This window comes from Schistocerca nitens, chromosome 10 (assembly GCF_023898315.1).
Source record: "Schistocerca nitens isolate TAMUIC-IGC-003100 chromosome 10, iqSchNite1.1, whole genome shotgun sequence".
Classification (NCBI taxonomy): domain Eukaryota; kingdom Metazoa; phylum Arthropoda; class Insecta; order Orthoptera; family Acrididae; genus Schistocerca; species Schistocerca nitens.
Genome location: NC_064623.1, coordinates 221,478,600 through 221,495,942, shown reverse-complemented (window position 1 = coordinate 221,495,942; position 17,343 = coordinate 221,478,600).

The following is a 17,343-nucleotide window of genomic DNA, read 5'->3' as shown; positions in this document are numbered from 1 at the left end:
CGCGTCGTTTGGTAATCATAGTCCGCTCAGCCGCCAATTTCGTCATGCTTGGCCTCCCAGGTCCCCAGGCCTCAGTCCGTGCGGTTATTGGCTTTGGGGTTACCTGAAGTCGCAAGTGTATCGTGATCGACCGACATACTTGGGATGCTGAAAGACAACATCCGACGCCAATGCCTTACCATAACTCCGGACATGCTTTACAGTGCTGTTCACAACATTATTCATCGACTACAGCTATTGTTGAGGAATTATGGTGGACATATTGAGCATTTCCTGTAAAGAACATCGTCTTTGCTTTGTCTTACTTTGGTACGCTAATTATTGCTATTCTGATCAGATGAAGCGCCATCTGTCGGACAGTTTTTGAACTTTTGTATTTTTTTGGTTCTAATAAAACCCCATGTCATTCCAAGCATGTGCGTCAATTTGTACCTCTCTATCTACATTATTCCGTGATTTATTCAGTTTTCAAATTTATACTCACTTTTTGATCAACCGGTATGCACTGCCCGATGGAAGGGTGTGGTCGCCAGAGTGCCCGGATTTGGCGAGTTGAATGGTTCGTTATATTCGAGTAGTGCAACTTTCACTTGTGTGTGTGTCCGTCCGTCGAAGTGAGCTGATACCATCAATGTTCTCAATTTTATATTCCGACGTTTCCCTTGCCTGAGTTGATTGGCAGCGACCGATGGTTGGTCGTTCGGTCAGTCGTCGCAGTGGAGGACGTGTATCTGGGCTTTCGACCGTTTCTGTGTTCTTAGGACATCGCACACATCCACGCCCGAGGCAGGATTCGAACCGGCGACCGTAGCAGCAGCGCAGAGATGCCACAGATCACCATCTATCCTAATTTACAGAGCAGTCGAGCCTCCGATCCCCACGTCCAACCGCTTAGCATCTAGTGGTAGTTTCACTGTCCTTCTACCTCTCTCCGTAGATGCTCACGACAGCAGCGCTTGATCACTCGACTGTCTTCGCCGTTTTCGAGATACTGGTTCAGAGGCTGTGCCCTTTGTCAAAGCGGCTTATCTCACTGGATTTCCCCATTCGCAGCCCATATCTCTACTAGGGTGATGCTCCGTCCGTCTCTGCTCCGCTTACACACACTTGTTACCGCTTTCCGTGCCCACAGCGTCAGGCGGCGTCCAGCGATGTGGTGGACACTGGTCATATTTTTTTGGCTTATCAGTGTAATTGCTGTACAGTATATTGCCCGTCTTTTCGTACAGATTACACATACTTTTCCGAGGGTGTCAAAGATGCCATTTTACATTGACGAACGCTTTTTCCAGGTCGACAACTTCTATAAACGTGTATTGATTTTTCTCAGTTTTCCTTAGTATCCGTTTTACCTTTCCCAAAGCCAAACTAATCGTTATATCTCGTACAGGGTGGTCAGAAACAGTTGTGGTGTCACAAGGCTTAGGCCTGTCCCACCCCTCATTAAATCGACCAAGACTTATACGAATAATTGTAAGACATTATTATTATGTTCTTTGAGTTTGTTTTCGGGTTTTCAGAAATACTGTGGGAAGAAAGTTTATTTATGTTGCAGATAACGTGGAAGACGTTGCCCAACGATCACCACGAAAGTTCGACGTATCGGCAAGTGGGCGAGGAATAAAACGAATGCTGCAAACTACCGCGAGCCATGGAAGAGCCCGGGCCGCGAGGGCGTCGAGCTTCCTACTTCGTTGTTGGACAACGTCAAGGGAAGAGGTACTCTGCCTTCTCTTTGTAAACAGATCGATCGAGTCTTGAAAGGTTCATGTAAAAGGTATAGGCGGGTGGCACATTAGATGGGACCCGACGCCTGTAATACTTCCACAGTTATTAAAAAGTTGTTAAACGGCAAAACCAATAGTTCATCATTTATATAGATAAAAAGTAGTAGAGATATAGGAAAGGAAGAGCTGCGGCGTCAGAACGAAAAGTGATACATCGCTCAGCAACGAAGAAGGACGTAAACAGCGGGCGTTACGTGGTGAAAACAAATCAACTGATAAAATACACTCCTGGAAATGGAAAAAAGAAGACATTGACACCGGTGTGTCAGACCCACCATACTTGCTCCGGACACTGCGAGAGGGCTGTACAAGCAATGATCACACGCACGGCACAGCGGACATACCAGGAACCGCGGTGTTGGCCGTCGAATGGCGCTAGCTGCGCAGCATTTGTGCACCGCAGCCGTCAGTGTCAGCCAGTTTGCCGTGGCATACGGAGCTCCATCGCAGTCTTTAACACTGGTAGCATGCCGCGACAGCGTGGACGTGAACCGTATGTGCAGTTGACGGAGTTTGAGCGAGGGCGTATAGTGGGCATGCGGGAGGCCGGGTGGACGTACCGCCGAATTGCTCAACACGTGGGGCGTGAGGTCTCCACAGTACATCGATGTTGTCGCCAGTGGTCGGCGGAAGGTGCACGTGCCCGTCGACCTGGGACCGGACCGCAGCGGCGCACGGATGCACGCCAAGACCGTAGGATCCTACGCAGTGCCGTAGGGGACCGCACCGCCACTTCCCAGCAAATTAGGGACACTGTTGCTCTTGGGGTATCGGCGAGGACCATTCGCAACCGTCTCCATGAAGCTGGGCTACGGTCCCGCACACCGTTAGACCGTCTTCCGCTCACGCCCCAACATCGTGCAGCCCGCCTCCAGTGGTGTCGCGACAGGCGTGAATGGTGGGACGAATGGAGACGTGTCGTCTTCAGCGATGAGATTCGCTTCTGCCTTGGTGCCAGTGATGGTCGTATGCGTGTTTGGCGCCGTGCAGGTGAGCGCCACAATCAGGACTGCATACGACCGAGGCACACAGGGCCAACACCCGGCATCATGGTGTGGGGATCGATCTCCTACACTGGCCGTACACCACTGGTGATCGTCGAGGGGACACTGAATAGTGCACGGTACATCCAAACCGTCATCGAACCCATCGTTCTACCATTCCTAGACCGGCAAGGGAACTTGCTGTTCCAACAGGACAATGCACGTCCGCATGTATCCCGCGCCACCCAACGTGCTCTAGAAGGTGTAAGTCAACTACCCTGGCCAGCAAGATTTCCGGATCTGTCCTCCATTGAGCATGTTTGGGACTGGATGAAGCGTCGTCTCACGCGGTCTGCACGTCCAGCACGAACGCTGGTCCAACTGAGGCGCCAGGTGGAGATGGCATGGCAAGCCGTTCCACAGGACTACATCCAGCATCTCTACGATCGTCTCCATGGGAGAATAGCAGCCTGCATTGCTGCGAAAGGTGGATATACACTGTACTAGTGCCGACATTGTGCATGCTCTGTTGCCTGTGTCTATGTGCCTGTGGTTCTGTCAGTGTTATCATGTGATGTATCTGACCCCAGGAATGTGTCAATAAAGTTTCCCCTTCCTGGGACAATGAATTCACGGTGTTCTTATTTCAATTTCCAGGAGTGTAGTATGTCCGTAATTAAGCATAAAGCCACGTAACTCAGCACAGTCTGCTTCTAAGGATGTTGCAGGTCAAGTTGTCCTGGGAAAACAATATTACCAAAACAATCGGATGCCTCACGCCGTTTGCGAGTTAACCGGCATCCAAGTTGCCAACAGGCCGGTGAACGTGCAAGTTCGAGCGGCCTGCCAGATACGGTGACTGTCAGTTGTTCTTATAGTGTAGGTGATACGGCGCTCGTGTGCTAAGCCTTTTTGGGTTCGATACTCGATCCTTACTACCGTCCCATGTCCAATTTTCGCATCGCACTCCTGTTCGGTTTTAAGAAACACCGTCTCTGGCGGGCTGCTTGAATTTGTGAGAGTAAGCCGACTGACTGGCTCATTTCAATATTAATTAACTCGGAAACGGCGCAACGTATCGAATTTTTTGTTAACAATTATTTCTCGGCACAACCTACCCTGCAACGTCCTTACAAACATTCCACTCTGGTTCTGACCACCTTGTCTACGATTAACTTGCTTTTTCATTTTTATGCGTACTACTCCCGCCAGCAATTATGATGCACGGGCTGTTCAGCTGATTTTACACGGTCCAGTCACATTATTGTGACCGTCGCCTACGTTCGGCTTCAACGTGCAATAACTAATCACACACGGCTGGTGGCAACACTAGCAAAAATGGTTCAAATCGCTCTGAGCACTATGGGACTTAACATCTATGGTCATCACTCCCCTAGAACTTAGAACTACCTAAACCTAACTAACCTAAGGACAGCACACAACACCCAGCCATCACGAGGCAGAGAAAATCCCTTACCCCGCCGGGAATCGAACCCGGGAACCCGGGCGTGGGAAGCGAGAACGCTACCGCACGACCACGAGATGCGGGCGCAACACTAGCAGTGGAGGGTGTATGAAGCGCGTCGGAGGATCGCGGAGAACAGCGTAGTCGGAGCGATTTAGCCCAAGTCCAAAAGGCATCATCAATGGCTCTCGGAACAAGGGTGGAAGTATTTTCGAAACGGTTAAGTTTGTACGAGTAAACTACGCACGTGCCACCGTGGTTAAAGTATACTGAGCACGACAAAAGGGCGCTACCCAAAACATGTGACGAGGTAACTACGGTGCACCACAGGCTATACATACAGGGCGAAAAGTATTTAAACCGACAACCTCTGGGAGGTTGTAGGGGACATCAAAACAAATATTTCTACCTAATGGCACTTTTTCCTATCAGGATTATTTAAACCGGTGGAGACGGTATTACGATCTTCAGTTGTTAGAGGGCGTATTACGCTCTTCAGTTGTAGGCAACTGCTGTCCACCTGTGTAGTAGTGCATTGTCTCTGTTTACTAATGGAGCGATACACCTGGAGTGAGTACACTGATATGGTTGGTGCGCACTACGTAGCGCGCTACAACGGACGAGCTGCACAGCGGGTTTATCAACAACAATATCCTAATCGCCGTATCCCGCACCATAAGACCTTTGCTGCTGTGTACCAACGTCTGCGTGAGACCGGGTCATTTAGCAGATTACCTGGACATGGACGCCGTCGCACGGTAAGAACGCTGCAATCTGCAGCATGTGGAGCGGGATCCTTCAATCAGCACTCGTGCAATTGCACGTAACATGGGTACAAATCAGATGAATGTAAGAACAGTGCTTCGAGAGCAGTTGTTACGTCCATTTCACTTACAGCGTGTCCACAACCTGGAACCAGTTGATTATCCAGCCCAGAGCAGAGTTTTCGCAGTGGTACCTGGAACAGTGTGAAATGCATCCTACATTTCCATCCTTTGTGTTGTTTACCGAAGAAGCAACGTTCGGGCGTGATGGAGTCTTCAACATGCACAATTGGCATGTTTGGAGTGAGGATAACGCACATGCCACAGTTACTAGCGCTCATAAATTGCGGTTCTTCGTTAATGTGTGGGTCGGTGTTGTTGGGGACTGTTTAATTGAGCCGTATCTGCTACCTAGGCCATTAAATGGAAGGTACCATTACAATTTTCTCGCTAGAGCATTGCCAGAATTGCCGGAAGACGTCGCGCTCCATACAAGACAACGCATGTGGCTCCAATACGACGGGGCGCCGGCACATTTCAGTCGTCGTCTGCGTCGATTCCTGGACCGACGGTCCCCAGAAACGTGGATTGGCAGAGGTGCTCCTGTACCATGGCCTGCTCGATCCCCAGATATGTCCCCTCTGGACTTTTTTGTCTGGGGAGAGATGCGGAATTTTGTTGTATCAGAAGAGGATCTGGTTGCCCGGATAGTAGCAGCAGCAGGAACAATTCAGGATACTCCTGGGGTTTTTGCCAGTGTCAGACAGAACATGATCCGACGGTGTAACTTTTGTTTACGTGTCAATGGAGGAACGTTTGAAAATCTACTGTCATTGAAATTGGGTTGTGCTAATGTGTTGTCTCTTGGTCATAAAAAAATGGAAAAGTGTTTGTTGGTTTAATTAATTTGCCGCCAGAGAAATCTTCCTCTAGCGGTTTAAATACTCCTCATAGGAAAAAATGACATTAGGGAAAAATATTTGTTTTGATGTCCCCTACAACCTCCCAGAGTCTGTCGGTTTAAATATTTTTCACCCTGTATACAGGGTGGCAATTATTGAACTACATGAAAGACACGTTAATTACTTACAGACTACAGCGTGCACACACTTTATTCAACATGTAAACGTCACTACAGGCATTCGGATTTAGGTACGCCTGCCAGCATTAGCGATGATGTGGCGCAGACGAACAGCGAAATTCTGCATGACCCGCTGAAGTGTCGGGACATCGATGCTGCCGATGACCACCTAAATGGTTGTTTTCAGCTCAGCAATGGTTTTAGGCGTATTGCTGTATGCCTTGTCTTTAATATAGCCGCACAAAAAACAGTGGCATGTTTTCAGATCCGGAAAATATCGCGGCCAGTCGAGGCCTATGCCAGTGGCCTCGGGGTACCCCAGAGCCAGAATGCGGTCCCCGGAGTCCTCCTCCAGGACATCAAACACCTTCCTACTCGCATGAACCACATCTTGTTGATATCAGGGTCACTTTGGCCAATGGAGATGAAATCATCTTCCAAAACTTTCACGTACCTTTCAGCAGTCACCGTGCCACCACGGAATATCGCACCGATTTTTCTGTGACTGGACACTACACACCACCCAATCACCCACTGAGGGTGAAGAAACTTCTCGATCGCAAAATGTAGATTTTCAGTCCCCCAAATGCAGCAATTTTGCTTGTTGACGAACCCATCCACATGAAAGTGGACTACGTCGCTAAACCATACCAACCGTGCGCATACTAATTCCCCTCATGCCCTGCTGACAGTCGTGCAGTTTGAACGTCGTAACGGGAACCGTTCAGAACTTACGACGATTTTATTTCATATCGTTCAATAATTGTTACTGTGGTGTGCATACTGTAAGACCTTCGGTACACACACCATCAGATTATTTGACTTGTCGCTCTAACGAAGAAGGCGAGTGTCAGCAATATGTCTCGTGGTCTTATCGTGGCCTGTTTATCTTCTGCCGTTAGGTCAGACGATAGAAATGCCATTTGCACGCTTAGAGTAGCAGATTGATGGTAACCAACTTTAAAAAGAACTTGATTAATTTTCACACACATTTATTAAAATAATAAAAAGCATAGACATTACATAACTTGATTCTGGATGCTGTTTACAATTGACAGTCTGAAGTTCCTTTGGTCTTGGTACGTTAATCTTATTCTCACATATCTCTGATACTTGACAAAGTGTCTATACTTTTATCTTCATGGCTATGTACAGGAATATGGTAATCTTATTAGGCGCAGACTGAAACTTCACTATAGACTGGTACAGACTAATGCAGACTGGTACAGACTGGTGCAGACTAATGCAGACTGACTAATCAGAGGTCTGTACACTCCTTATAATACCTCGTGAGTTCATGTATCACTACGCGAGTGTGATCCGCGAGGAGAAAAGATTCTACGTTAGCAGCAATCTCATTGGCTGCGTTACATATTAATACGCGGATCGGCGGAAGCAGAATTTGGTCCGTCTCTGAGGCAGCGCCATCTCGTAGTGCGGAGACGGACGAGCGCTGCGCCTGCGCTGTTGTGCTTAGCAGGGCGCGCTCTAGTGGGAAAGTTGTGTACGCACTGACCACGCGGAACTATGTACACGACAGTTACCCTTTAAAAGAAGTGCACTATGGCTGCGAAGATGTTTACAGGCAAACAGACGAGCAACTGTTGAGCAATAGGCTGCCTACGCGAACCAAAGGCCTACCAACAGTTTCTCGTCAATGACCGTTCGGCGAACATTGTTCCGTATGAGCCTCCGTCGAAGGCGCCTTGCCCGCGCACCTAGGCTGACTGATGTTCATCGGCAACGAAGGCTGAAATTTGTGCGCCAGTGCCCTAAGTGGATGTCCACTGAGTGGCGATAGGTCGCCCTTTCAGATGAATCACGTTTTATGCTCTACTGGGTTGTTTGTATGGCGTGAAACGTCTGCAAGCAAACAGCCTGCAACAATCGTCGGGTGCGTCCAGACCGCAGGGGGGAGCGTTATGGTCTGGGGAACGTTTTCGTGCCTGTACTCGGGTGATCTCGTCATTCTGGAGGGAACGAGGGATCAACACAAGTCTGCGTCTATCTTTGGCTACCACGTTCATTCCGACATGCAGATGTTTTTCCTCGGCACGACGGTATCTACCAGCAGGACAATGCAACGCGTCACACGGCTCGCAGAGCACTTGTGTGGTTGGAAGAGCTCCAGGACGAGTTTAATGTACCCCCTATGGCCACCAAACTCGCCAGACTTCGACCCAGTCTGGAATCTGTGAGACTACCTCGACAGGGTTATCTACATTTACATCTACATACATACTCCTCAATCCACCATGCGGTGCGTGGCGGAGGGTACCTCGTACCACAACTAGCATCTTCTTTCCCTGTTCCTCTCCCGAACAGAACGAGGGAAAAATGACTGCCTATATGCCTCTGTACGAGCCCTAAGCTCTCTTATCTTATCTTTGTGGTCTTTCCGCTAAATATAAGTTGGCGGCAGTAAAATTGTACTGCAGTCAGCCTCAAATGCTGGTTCTCTAAATTTCCTCAGTAGCGATTCACGAAAAGAACGCCTCCTTTCCTCTAGAGACTCCCACCCGAGTTCCTGAAGCATTTCCGTAACACTCGCGTGATGATCAAACCTACCAGTAACAAATCTAGCAGCCCGCCTCTGAATTGCTTCTATGTCCTCACTCAATCCCACCTGATAGGGATCCCAAACGGTCGAGCAGTACTCAAAAATAGGTCGTATTAGTGTTTTATAAGCGTTCTCCTTTACATATGAACCACATGTTCCCGAAATTCTACCAACGAACCGCTGTGGTTCCCCAACCGAGGAAGCCAGTGTAGCTGACAGCGGCACTGAGGCTGACGTGGCTATGCACGGTAGTAGAGAGGTAAGTAGAAGCTGAAAACTGCAGAGGAAGGCAGAGATTGGAATATGTCCCACAAATAACTGAGGACGTACGTTCAAATTGCTGCTCTGATATGTAAACATTGGCACAGGAGAGGAATTTGTGGCGTAGATCAGACCAGATGGTTGTTGATTCCTCCTTCCTAGGACCCCTCACACACACACACACACACACACACACACACAAAACACACACACTCACAGCCACGCACACACAAAAACACACACACACGCTTCACTAGTTATTCGAGCTACCCATCTAATCTTCAGCATTCTTCTGTAGAATTATAAATCAAAAGCTTCTACACTGTAGAGCCAAAAACACTGTTACACCTACCTAATATCGTGTACGGCCCCCAAGAGCACGCAGAAGTGCCGCACCACGACGTGGCATGGACTCGACTAATGTCTGAAGTAGTGCTGGAGGGAAGTGACACCGTGAGTCCTGGAGGGCTGTCCATAAATCCGTAAGAGTACGAGAAGGTGGAGATCTTTTCTGAAAAGCGCGTGCAAGGCATCCCAGATGTGCTCAATAATGTTCATGTCAGGGGAGTTTGGCGGCCAGCGGAAGTGTTTAAACTCAGAATAAGTGTTCCTGGAGCCATTCTGTAGCAATTCTAGACGTGTGGTGAGTCGCATTGTTCTGCTGGAATTGTCCAAGTCCGTTGGAATGAACAATGTACATGAATGGATGCAGGTGATGACACAGGATGCTGTCACAGTCGTATCTAGACGTATCAGGGCTCCCATATCACTGCAACTGCCCACGACCCACACCATTACACAGCCTCCACCAGCGTGAAAAGTCTCCTGCTGATAGGCATGGTCCATGGATTCATGAGGTTGACTCAATACCCCTACACGTCCATCCGATCGATACAATTTGAAACGAGGCTCGTCCGAACAGGCAACATGTTTAGAGTACTCAAGAATCCATTGTCGGTGTTGACCGCCTCAGGTGAGGCGCAAAGGTTTGTGTCGTGCAATCATCAAGGATACACGAGTTGGCCATCGGCTCCGAAAGCCTATATCGATGGTGTTTCGTTGAATGGTTGCACGCTGACACTTGTTGATGACCCTGCATAGAAATCTGCAGCAATTTGCGGAAGGGTTGCGCATCTGTCACGTTGAACGATTCTCTTCAGTCGTTATTGGTCCCGTTCTTGCAGCATCTTTTTCCGATCGCAGTGATGTGGGAGATTTGATGTTTTACCGGATTCCTGACATTCACGGTACACTCGTGATATGGTCGTACGGGAAAATCCCCACTTCATCGCTACCTCGGATGTGCTGTGTCCCATCTCTCGTGTGCCGACTGTAACACTACGTTCAGACTCACTTAAATCTTGATAACGCGCCATAGTAGCAGCAGTACAGCAGTAATCGATCTAAAAACTGCGCCAGATGCTTGTTGAATGTAGGCGTCGCCGACTGTAGCTCCGTGTTCTGCCTGTTTACATACCCCTGTTTTTGAATACGCATGCCTATACCAGTTTCTTAGCCGCTTCAGTGTATATCATTCTTGTCTGAACCGTATATCCTCCACGGTCGCTTTCACTCAAGACTACACTATCAACAAAAAATGGCAGGAAATACTTCCAGCCACTTAAATTTAAACTGGATGTTAACAAAATTCTCTTTTTCAGGAACGCTTATCCTGCTATTACTAATCTATTAAAACTCGTCTACATCTTGTAGTGGCTGATTTCCTGTCGTAAGACTCTCAGTTTCGTGATTTAGCTGCACCACATGCTGTCACCCTTGTTTTACTTTATCTCAGTGTTTATCTCGTAACACCATTTCAAGACATTATCTATTCCGTTAAACTATTGTTCCTTATCCTTTGCCTTCTCTGACATAATTACAATATCATCAACCAAACAAGATTTTTATGTCTTGTCCCGGAACTTTAATTGCCTTTGGAAATTTATCCTTCATTTCTTTTACTGCTTGCTCATGTAAGATTGCATAACATCGCTGTGCATATTGACTAACATCGGGGATAGACTGTAATCCTGTTTTACTCCCTTCTCAACCACTGCTTCCCTTTCATGTCCTACGACTCTATAACTGCAATCCGGATATCTGTGGAAGTTATAGATAACTTTCCGCTCTGTATATTTTATCTCTGCTTCCTTCAGAATTTCAGAGAGTGTATTACAGTCAAAGTTGTCGAAAGCTTTCTCGAAATCTACAAAAGCTTTTTCCAATCTACCTTCGAAAAGTAATCGGGTCAGTATTGCGTCGCGTGTTCCTACGTTTGACTCGTACCCAGACTGACGTTTCTCTCAGCTCGGCTTCGTGGAATCGATCCGGTTTTTTTTTTTAGTATTTTATAAGAGAGACCTCTCAAACTCACGGTTCAAAAATTCCGCGTGTTCCACTTGTAAGTTTGGTATTAAGCTGACAGGCTTCTGAGGCCTGGATTTATGATAAATTCAACACCATATAAACATTATGTATGACTGCTGGCACTATTTTCATACTATTAGAAATCTCTCACTTTTCCAGAGTGGTGAAGTAAAGAATAAGTCTCGTCACCAACCTCTATGCGCGTTTGGACATCACTTACGTAGGTTATGCGTTGTCTGTGGCTTCAGGAACCGTACTATTTGGACGAAAATTACACTCTGTTACATTTGCCTAGCTGTTGCATAATTATTTTATTTCACTTTTTCCATGGTTACAATAAACAATGTAAGTTCTTCTCTTGCTCTACTAAATATGAGCCATGAATGTTAGTTTTATTACTCAGTAGGCAATCTTCTCGATTTTAGGAAAAACACTTTGAAATCTGAGTTACATTTGTACCTATCAGTCAATCAAATAATTCTTATTTTCTTCTCTTCATGGAATAGATAGACAGCTTGTTGCATGCTACATCCCTCGTTCGGCCGGCCGCTGTGGCCGAGCGGTTCTAGGCGCTTCAGTCCGGAAACCGCGCGACTGCTACGGTCGCAGGTTCGAATCCTGCCTCGGGGATGTGTGTGATGTCCTTAGGTTAGTTAGGTTTAAGTAGTTCTAAGTTCTAGGGGACTGATGACCTCCGATGTTAAGTCCCATAGTGCTCAGAGCCATTTGAACCATCCTTGGTTCCTTCTGATCCAAACTCGATTACTTGCATAACTTATCTACTTAACTTACGTGTCTTCGTCCATTATGTTGATGTGCTGTTCCTACCTTTTGCAGTCTTCTCCTGCTTATTGTTTTCATTTACACTGTGTATATTCTTTTCTTGTAATACTGTTTTATTTTCAATCTCTTATCGTACTTCCTTCAGTCTACCTTAAAAATATAATTTCAGGTAACTGTATTCTTCTGTTGTCTTCCTTAATTATGTTCAAGATTATTTACGTTAGAAGTGGCATAGACATCACGTTGTAAAATTTTTGCTTTCTGTCCTTCCTTGTCTTGTCACCAAATGTTCTTTGTCTTCTACTAGGTATCATTTGAAACTTATTTGATTTATTAGCAACACGTTTTCATATTTGTACGTAACACTGCAGACTAACAGCTGAAAATATGACACCTGTTCTATTGACCGCTCATTTTGTACTGTTCTGGCATTTACTTGGAATTTCCTTTTGAATGTCAATACTTTAGGATATTTTTACTGATATTTTTACATGTTGGTTTTTACATATTTCATTTCGGCCATGTATTGTAAATAGCAGGTCATTTTCTTTCTTCTGAATAACTGTTATCAGCAAAGAGCAGACTATTAATAATTGTGTGTCTCGGTATTAACCTGACACCTTAGTCGTCTAAGAGTGAAATAATGTCTCATAAAATGTTACCAGTTTGAATGTATTTTTTGCATCTAGGCAACCTGCAGTCGAGATCTGAGCTCGAAGCTTGAAGTTGGAGGAAACTGGCGACATTAAATACTGAAAACTTGAAAAATCTGGAGATTAATAGTCGCTCAAGTGTTTACGCGTTCCTTGAGCCATGTTTTCGATAGCGGTTATCACACGGCGGATGACATCATCTTTTATGACAGCGGAGTACATCTGATATAAATTTCGGGGCTGTATCTGGCAGCTTACCGATAGATACGTCTCAAAGGCCTCTGATGGGTATCAGCGCGAGATAATAAATCGTTTGAACTCTTTCTCCGACACGTGTACGAGCACACTCAAAGCTTATCATTATTCCAGGATGAATCTCTCTCTTCAGCGGGTTGTGTACTGTTGTTAAACTCCCTGGTAGACTAAAAGAGTGTGCCGCACCAGGGCTCGAACCCAGGAGCTCTGCTTTTTGTGCGCAATTCTCTTACAGACTGAGCTATTATATTTTTTGTATTTTTTTATTTTTTACTTTTTTAGGCTTCCTTTCTCCCCTTCAGCCCTTCGTTCCGCTCTTCGTAGCTGACGTCTCAGCCTGACTTGAGTACCGTCTTCTTTACGTTATAATCAAGATTTACTTCGGCAGAATGAAAAATAATAGCCATCCGTCTCAACAATTCTGTATCTTTGAACACTGCCACATGACCATCGCGAGAAGGGGGCTTCAAATTTCGTCTCCTCAGTGTTAGCTTTTCGTGTTTTTTCTCGCGCTTCGGTTTCGCAGGTTTAATTTTCTCAGTTCGGCTTCTCTTGACTCTGATAGCGCCACTCACCACAACCTCTCCACCGCTATCGGTGTTTCTACACAGCACGATTTTTTTTTGTATTCTTTGTTTGTTCTTTTTTATTGTTGCCCTAGACGATGTAAATACTAGCTTTTTCTTTTAGCCTTTCCTTTGTGAAAAGGAATCTGTCATTTTGGGTGATTTGATCAATGGTCTCCTTATTCACATGACTCACTGCCATCGATGGTCTACCACATCGTGGACTGTCCAGTAGAGAGGAATCAGCTTGTTTAAACCTCTGCAACCACCGCTGGATACTGCTGCGATCCACTGTGTTCTCTCCATAAACAGGGAGCAGCTACACGTGAATCGATATGGCAGAGGTATCACCAGTCTTGAAGAGGAACTCAGTCACCGGCCGTTGTTGCAACCTGACATCTACTTCACAGTCCATTATGGCTCACCTGTAAATAAAAGAAAATACTTTTATATGCCAACTTATACTAAATGTTCCAAGTACGTTCATAAAAAAGTTTCATTTTCCTCCTGCAAAAAATAAAAAAAAATTAGAGACGACTGTGCAAAACTTTTTGAACTCTCTTTGTATCCACACACAGTTGAAGAGCTCAAGACCAAGATCCACTATCTCATCAATAGCATCAAAACAGAAGAACTGACATGGGTTTATACGAAGAGCGTGCTCACATGTGTGCTGAAGTGAACGGACGAACTTTCAGCACCTACTGTGAAGGTAAGTAATCATATGCAATACCTTACATTTCATTTTATGTTCATGTGTTGACTTTATGGGGCCGGTTTTACGAACTGGGGTGCACATCCCCCCAGACGGTGGCCACACCCACCCTCAGGTGTACACGAGGACATCTCAGTGAGGTATCCCAAACAAAACGTAAGCGATATACACATTCATTTATTGTGTGCTCAAAGACTAATTCTTCTTTTCACCATATAAAATTGATAAATAGATTGCTATGCACGAAACTTCTCCAGATACAATTAACAAGTATGCAACTAAACAAAGCTTCATTGGTAGTACACAGAAATTCTCTGAGGGGTACGTGATGAAGAAAGGAATATTGACAAATTTTTGCGACTGGTTTCCTTTCTGTTTCACTGAAACGGTGCGGCGATGTCCAATATTAACCCTTAGACAGTTATTACATGTAACAGATAGAATCTTAAGACCCCTTGCCTTGTGGGGTTTGCTCTCATACAATCACTCTTTCCACCCTCTCTCTCCCTCTCACTTTCTCTTTCTCTTCCTCCCCCTCTACCTCCAGCCTTTCATATCTATTTATGAATCCCAACCAAAATTGTTATTTGTGTATGATTTTACCACTGTGCCAATATGATTATTGTACTTAAAGTTTGTAGCACTTCACATGATCGTACAAACGAGTATGAAGTTTAAGCTATTTTAACTTGTCGAAATCGGAGTTATACAGTATACCACCTGAAGGATTTATTCCAACAAATGTATTCGACACCTCAAAACTACACCTCCAAATCCTTTAAAATTTATACTGTAATAATGTTGCTATGACGTATACAGGGTGTTACAAAAAGGTACGGCCAAACTTTCAGAAAACATTCCTCACACACAAATAAAGAAAAGCTATTATGTGGACATGTGTCCGGAAATGCTTAATTTCCATGTTAGAGCTCATTTTAGTTTCGTCAGTATGTACTGTACTTCCTCGGTTCACCGCCATAATTTCATACGGGATACTCTACCTGTGCTGCTAGAACATGTGCCTTTACAAGTACGACACAACGTGTGGTTCGTGCACGATGGAGCTCCTGCATATTTCAGTCGAAGTGTTCGCACGGTTCTCAACAACAGATTCGGTGACCGATGGATTGGTAAAGGCGGACCAATTCCATGGCCTCCACGCTCTCCTGACCTCAACCCTCTTGACTTTCATTTATGGGGGCATTTGAAAGCTCTTGTCTACGCAACCCCGGTACCAAATGTAGAGACTCTTCGTGCTCGTATTGTGGACGGCTGTGATAGAATACGCCATTCTCCAGGGCTGCATCAGCGCATCAGGGATTCCGTGCGACGGAGGGTGGATGCATGTATCCTCGCTAACGGAGGACATTTTGAACATTTCCTGTAACAAAGTGTTTGAAGTCACGCTGGTACGTTCTGTTGCTGTGTGTTTCCATTCCATGAGGAATGTTTCCTGAAAGTTTGGCCGTACCTTTTCGTAACACCCTGTATACTCTTTGTACTTTGTGATAATGTTTTCTCTTCTGCTATACGGTCCACCCAATAGTTTCCGAAACCATATTTGTTTACAAAATACACGTGATGTGTTACGACAGTGAAAGGAATCTGTGACCACTGGAGGTACATTATTTTACTTATTTTATGTTCACCGTTAGATACAAGTTTAATTTTTTGTCAAAGGAAACCCAAAACCACGCTCTGAAATAGTGTTTTTTCTTTTTTTTTCCTCCACTAGACAAGACAGTGCCACAAGTTCCTCCAAAAACTCATAACACAAAACACACACAAATGTCATACTAACAAATGTAAATCAACCTGATGATGGAGGGTTTAAACCTTTGAAACGCGTCGTCGAGATAAATAAACAGTGACTGGTAACAGTAAACTTGTTGTTTCATTTAATTAAAAACTATTTCAATTCATCTAGCAGCTTTCCTTCCTTCCCTGCACGTCCGCGTCCTTCTGCTGGCACGACCAGGGCGACAGCCGGCGCGAGGAGGTGGCGCGGCCGACGGCCAGTCAACGCTAGCCCCAGTCCCGGCTGCTCTGCGTTCCCGCCGTGCAGGGCGCCACCTCCTCGCGCCGGGAGTCGCCCTGGTCGTGCCAGTAGCCAGTGGAGGCTACGGCGGCGGCGCCACGCGCGAACGTCACACCTTAAGCTGGTACACTACTAGCAAGTCGCTTGCAGAAGTTATTGCTGCAAGTTATTGCGAGCCGCCTGCAGCTGTGTTTACACAGCAGCTCAAGAATTAAGCAAGATTCTTCCGCAAGCTCTTTGGCAAGAAGCAAGAAACTTGGGTCAACAACTTGCTGATACTTACTGTATGTTTACAATGCTTCACTGCAAGTGTCAGCCGATGTGTAAAATACAAGTAGGCAGGTGAGATATGCTGCAGCTCTTGTAATTGTAATGGAAAACGTAAAGAAAAGGGAAGTATTTGGGTTAGAGAGTAGATAATGTGAAGATCGCAAAATGGTGCCTTTTGCAAGAACTTAGTATCGAGAGCATGGATACTTTTGCAAATGTCCTCAAATGATCTGGAGTATTTGTTGATGTTAATAGCGCCCGTCATATCCAAACGAGAGACAAACTTCCGTACTGCTATTTCAGCAAAGGAAGTTTTGCTAGTCACTCTATGATTTATAGCTACCATTGTGCTACGAATAAAATAGGCATTTCATTTATTTATGTGAAACATACAACCAAAAAAAGTTTCAATTTTGAAATCTTTTCTTTGTAGGAGACCCATACAACTCCCTAATGTACTTGTTTCATTTTCCCGTCAGCACGATTTCTCTGATCGTACCCAATGTGTGTAGAGCCATTTTTAACGTCTTGAAAGGCGAAAATTATTTGAAGGTATGTGAAAACACAACAATGAAATTAAATTTTTATTGAAATAAACTGCATTTTCCAGAATGATATGCTTATAAAATTTTTTTTTCCTAATGCTCATAAAATGGAAAGTGACAAGCTAATTAAATAGAACATGTAATAATTACACATCGTCTTTTTCTAGACTCCTAAATCAACAAGCGAGTGGATGCAGGTGGCAAAGGAGTTGTCTCTTCAAGTTATGTTACTTTCTATGTACTTCTTTCA